The following is a 5,519-nucleotide window of genomic DNA, read 5'->3' as shown; positions in this document are numbered from 1 at the left end:
GCTTACATCTCTCTGCTTGAATTTTAAATACTATTAACATTCATTAATTGGGTACCTTATACCCTTCTTCACATTACTTCTTTTACTTGTTGAAGCTTGTATCTATCTTCTGAATCTCTCATTGCCTTTCACCATAGGGGTGGATAGATGTTCCTGCCTTAAGGCTCTTTATCAAAACGCTTACACGTCTTAGTACACATATGATATACTTAAGACCTTACATTTACTCATCATAAGTATCATGAAAAATCAAGTTCCTCTGACTTAGTTCATCCACATCCACATACAACCTCTTACCAACTGTCTTTCTGGATGTAGATATCGTCGAAATTATGAATAAAATAGAATTTAGGAGTTCGAATTCTTACAATTGAGCTCTACCACACGATCTAGAGTAAGAATAAAGAGTGACAGTCCTAAATGCCCTATAGCCTCCTGCTTATATGTGTGGTGCACAACACACCCATAAACAAGACTCTACTAGACACAGCTTGTAGACTCCCTAGGACAGAACTGCTCTGATACCACTTTTGTCACGACCCAAACCGATAGGTCACGACGGGCAACCGATGCCTATACCGACATAATGTATCTTTTCGTATCATTCTATCATAGGTAAATAAGACGGAAAGGTTGTCATAGGATAACTAGAATAAAACATGTAATACCACTTTATACATAACACATATGGGCCTATAAGACCAAAATTATCACTCGTATAATAAACATAAGCTGACAAGGCCATACAAACTTTCACGTACATGACATCTATCTATAAGCCTCTACGAATACATAATATCATAAAGGTCAGGACAGGGTCCCGCCAATCAAATCAATACATGTTCTAATCAACTGACCAAAGAAGCAACTCCGGAGCAAATGGAGCGCACCAACACCTTCCGTTGAGCTGATAGCCTACTTGGAGGGCTCTTATCCTGTCTATTGGGACCTGCGGGCATGAACCACAACGTCCCCAGGAAAAAGGGACGTCAATATGAATAATGTACCGAGTATGTAAGGTACCCCATAACCATGATAGTAGGGTACATAAAGTGTAATAAAAGTGAGTAGTATTTTAAGTAATATGAGATAATTCTTAATTATGTGGGTAATTGATTAATTATTGGGTAATTAATTAAAAAATGGGATAAGATTTAACCCCTCCCTCCACATGGCAATCATCCCTTTCCATCTAATGACTAAGTATTAAAGGTAAAGCAAGGTGTCACACTTTGAGAACGAAGTGTGACACCAAGCTTAATTATGTAGAGCCACCTTAAAAGATAACAATTATAACTACAATATCTTATGAAAAGAATTTCAACAAAACTTCCCATAACATTAGTAACGTCTTTTTCTAAGAGCTTTCATTCAAGCTTCCCATTTCATACTTACTTAAGGAAAAGTTTCTACCAAAAGCTTTCCATTTCATGTAACATTAACTCTAATCTCTTAAGAAAAGTTTCAGCAAGTTTTCCATACATAACGTTAATGCTAATTCTCTTGAGAAAGAGTTTGAACAAAGATGATTTTGCAATAGCAACGTTACTACTTTGAGCATTTCATACGAATTGTCCCATATTTTGATCTCGCCATTACATGTTTCATCGCAATTAACATGTGTTAGAGTGATTGTCAAGAGAATCGACTCAGGTATGTTAAGGCTACCCCTTCTTTCTTTTTGGCATGATCTATACGACACGAACGAAACAAGCAAATGCACGAATTCCATAAATAACTTTATTCATAGAAGTATTAGAGATGTCTATGTTCTTGAATTCCCATATGTCTTATTATTCTATCATCTGGCACTAGTATATAAACACCGGGTATTATGGCTCGGATCGTATTATATCCCAAATTGACCACCTTAAACGAAACTCATTTTCTTTAATTCGTTTACCCTTTATCCTTCATGGCACTTACTTATTGCTTGTTATAAATAGCATAAATACGTATAACCTCAAGATAATCTCATCCCCGAGTCTCCGTCGATTAACTTAAGACGAAACTTTAACATACGAAAATGCGAGATGTAATATATCATTTCTAGACTTTCATCAATTTATTTATGGCGTACTTTCATGCATGAAAATATGGGGTGTAACAATAATGGACTGCAACAATTTTCCTCAAACTCCCCAATGCATTGCACAACCGAAAAAGTTTGTACCATGGCGAAACCCCGGGTTTTAGTAGAAATTTACGGGGCCTTTCAACTTTGCCACAAGATAGGGCGCCACTGAATCCTTCAAAATATTGAGACCACTTGTCCCTCGGCGCCTGCTCTCGGCTCCGCTAACGAATACCCTCAATCCTCCGAACTATCTTCACAACCTGCTTATAAGGAGTCCTCATCTCAATCTCCCAGGCCATAGTGACCTGGATACCATAGTGTGAGCACGTGATTTTTGCCCTATATGTATTACTCCAACAAATTCAAAACAAAATAATTTCTTTCAGTGTTTGCAATTTTGTTGGATTTCGTGGCATTTTCTGTTAATTATTTGCATTTGTCTATGCACGTTTATTTTATTTAATTCATGAAAAATACAAAAATATGTTGCATCTGTATTTAGGATTTAATTTTATATTTTTAGAATAATTAGTAAATTAGTTTGTTTATAAAAAATAAAAATCACAAAAAAATAATTCATTTTGCATTTTTACTTTTTAATTTTGAATTGTATAATTTTGCTTTAAATTTAGTATTTAACTAATTATTGTAAATACCATGATGAGTGATTAATCTAATTGGGTAGGTTAATTTATTTTAAATTATTATTAATTAATTTAGGTTTTATTTTAATTTTGAAAAGAAAAGAATTTTGAAATTGAAAAAGAAAAAGAAAGAAGTGAAAGAAAATCCAGATCTGGGCTAAGACCCATTCAATTGTCCCCAGCCCAAACGAAATTACCCAATACCCAGCCCAAACCCACACCTTGACCCGGTCGGTTCCCCCCCCCCCAAAATAAATGACGTTGTTTCAATAAGTATCAATCTGAGCTGTTGATATCCCCTTGATCAAAAGGCTCAGAACTGAAGCCCCAAAGGTATTTAACTATCCGAAAACCCTTCCCCCCCCCCAGAATCCCTTCGGCTCACCACTTTCACCACAAACACCCCGAAACCCTAGCTAAGCCGCCCCCAAATCCCCGGCCTCCGGTGGCGGCGCCATCTCCAAACGCCACCAAAATCACACCTTATAGCCTCCTCACCCCCCCCCTTTCCAAATCCATATGCCATTACCCTCGAATATTTCCCCAGTTCCTCGAATCTTAGATCAGAAACGAACCCCGGAAATCCCAAGTCAAGTTTTGGCAAATTTTCGTGTCGAATCTGAGTTTATTCGTGTGTTCTTCGTAAGAGCACATGATTAACCTCAGATTTGGCCGAAAAATCCGAGGATCTGAAGACCTAGGCTTCCTTTTATTTTTCGAACTTTTCTCAGGTATTTTTTCTTTCTTTCTTCTGGTTTAATTTGTCCCTCATTTATTTTCAAATTTTCTGTTTCTTCTCCTCTTCTCGAATCATTCTTCATTTCTTCTGGAATCTATTCATTCATGCATGAGTAATCGGAGTCTTGTTAGGTTAGTTTTAAAATTGTTAGTTTGGTTAAGTTTAGTTAGTAAACCATTAGGGCTAAAGTTTAATTGTTCTGTGTTATTTGGTAATCATATAATTGCTAGTTGGGCCAAATAGATCTTTAATATTGAGGGTTGGGTTTTTGGGTCTATTCTGGTTCATTTGGGGTTGAACAGTTGGGCCAAATTGACCCGTGGCCCATTCAGTCTGTCTAAGTATCAACAGGGGTTCTGCTAGGTTGGTTTCCTAGAGTAAATAACCATGGCTCGAGGGGTAGTTTAGGAAATTGGGGAAGGGAATCTATGAGTAACATAATTGAGAAGCTTCTAGGAAGCTGGAGAGGGGGACTGCCTAACAAATGAAATTCGAACCAGGGGTAGTTAAACAAAAAGGAAAATTGGATAAGGGCTACTAAGCTAAAAGAAAAATTTGAAAAGGACTAAAATAAAAAAATTGAACCTTTAAGGTTGCCCTGTTTCTTGCCTATAAAGGCATCATTTCTTGCCTTTCAAGGCAGACCCAAGAGACTTGAAATAGAAAATAAATTCTGAGAAAACAAAAATGGCTGAGAATTCTATAACTGCACTGATTTCCAGCATATTTCTTGGATAAAAACTGATCAAATTCTGTATCGGCTGGGGATTTCTAATCTTCTTCATTAGTTAAATCTTTGAAAGTTTCAGATCGTGCACCTGCTGTGATTTTTGAAATCTTTGAAGGGTTTGATTTTTGGGTTTTCTGGGTTTCATGCTGCTGTGAGGTCATTGTTGCATTGATACTGCTGTGCTTTTGTTCCGCTATTATCTACTGCTTCTTCACTTCTTTTCCTTTTCAATTTCCAGGTATAAACTCTTTGATTCTACCTAATGTAAAACTTGCTTCAAGTTTTATATGGAAATCTGGAGATTGGGAGCTTAACATCAACCTGTTCTTTGTCGTAATGTAGCTTTATTTTTCTTTAGAATCATGAGTTATTGGTGCATGTTTTCCTCTTTGGTGATAGTATCTTTTGAGGGTTGAATTTGGTTTAGAATTAGCAAGAGGCTCACTTTCATGTTAAATGTCTCATAGTTAAAGGCTTGGTATTGTATGACTGAACTTTATTATGATTCTGGACTATTACGAATGTTTGATTAACAGTAGGTCTAACTCAGCTTGGTTATATCTTGTATTCTTTTGTTCGAAATCTTAATTAAAGCTGTTGTCAGCCTGTTTCAAATGCTGAAACTGATTGTTGTTTGGATATAAAAGCTCTAGAGTGATTCAGACTGATATGTAGTTCATTTAAGTTTTAGATATCATGTTAGTTGTGTCTGGATAATGCTATGGGTCAGCTGAATGTATTTTTGGTTATATGGGGTATGGTGGTCATGTTTGAAGGGAAGAGAATAGAAGCGAATACTACTTTACTTTGGTGTTGACTGCGGGTATGTTTAAGTAGGATTTGTTGTTTGCAAACTTGGAATGTTTATCTCATTTCACATTTCATATCATTTCTTAATTAAATTGCAAGTGACTAATTGTGCATTGGGCATTTTAGCTGGAAATGGTATTGCAATTTCGTAATGGTTAGCTAGTCATCATGTGCTCGAATAATTGAGATGCAGAAGTAGAAGGTTAACTCCATTCCATGTTCCATGAAGTGTTAATGGAATTACAAGTAGCTAATTGTGCATAAAGGAGGGTTTTAGACTTGGGTCTAATATTGGCTCAATTAATGAAATTAAGGCCAGCCCAAGTCTGCTTGCGTGACACCCCCTTTTACTAATAAAATTGGGCTCACGCCCGTTCCGCCATAATTTGATGTCCTGCGTGTTCGGGGACTCGAGCTCGAGTCCAGCACTCCTCAACGCTCGATCCTCCAAGGGTCTGGGCTCACGTTGGCCCTGGAGTGCAGATCAGCCACCCTTCTTCACACGTAGAGCCAATTCGT

The sequence above is a fragment of the Nicotiana sylvestris genome, chromosome 3, assembly GCF_000393655.2.
Source record: "Nicotiana sylvestris chromosome 3, ASM39365v2, whole genome shotgun sequence".
In the NCBI taxonomy this organism is placed as follows: Eukaryota; Viridiplantae; Streptophyta; class Magnoliopsida; order Solanales; family Solanaceae; genus Nicotiana; species Nicotiana sylvestris.
This window is presented reverse-complemented; position numbering follows the sequence as displayed.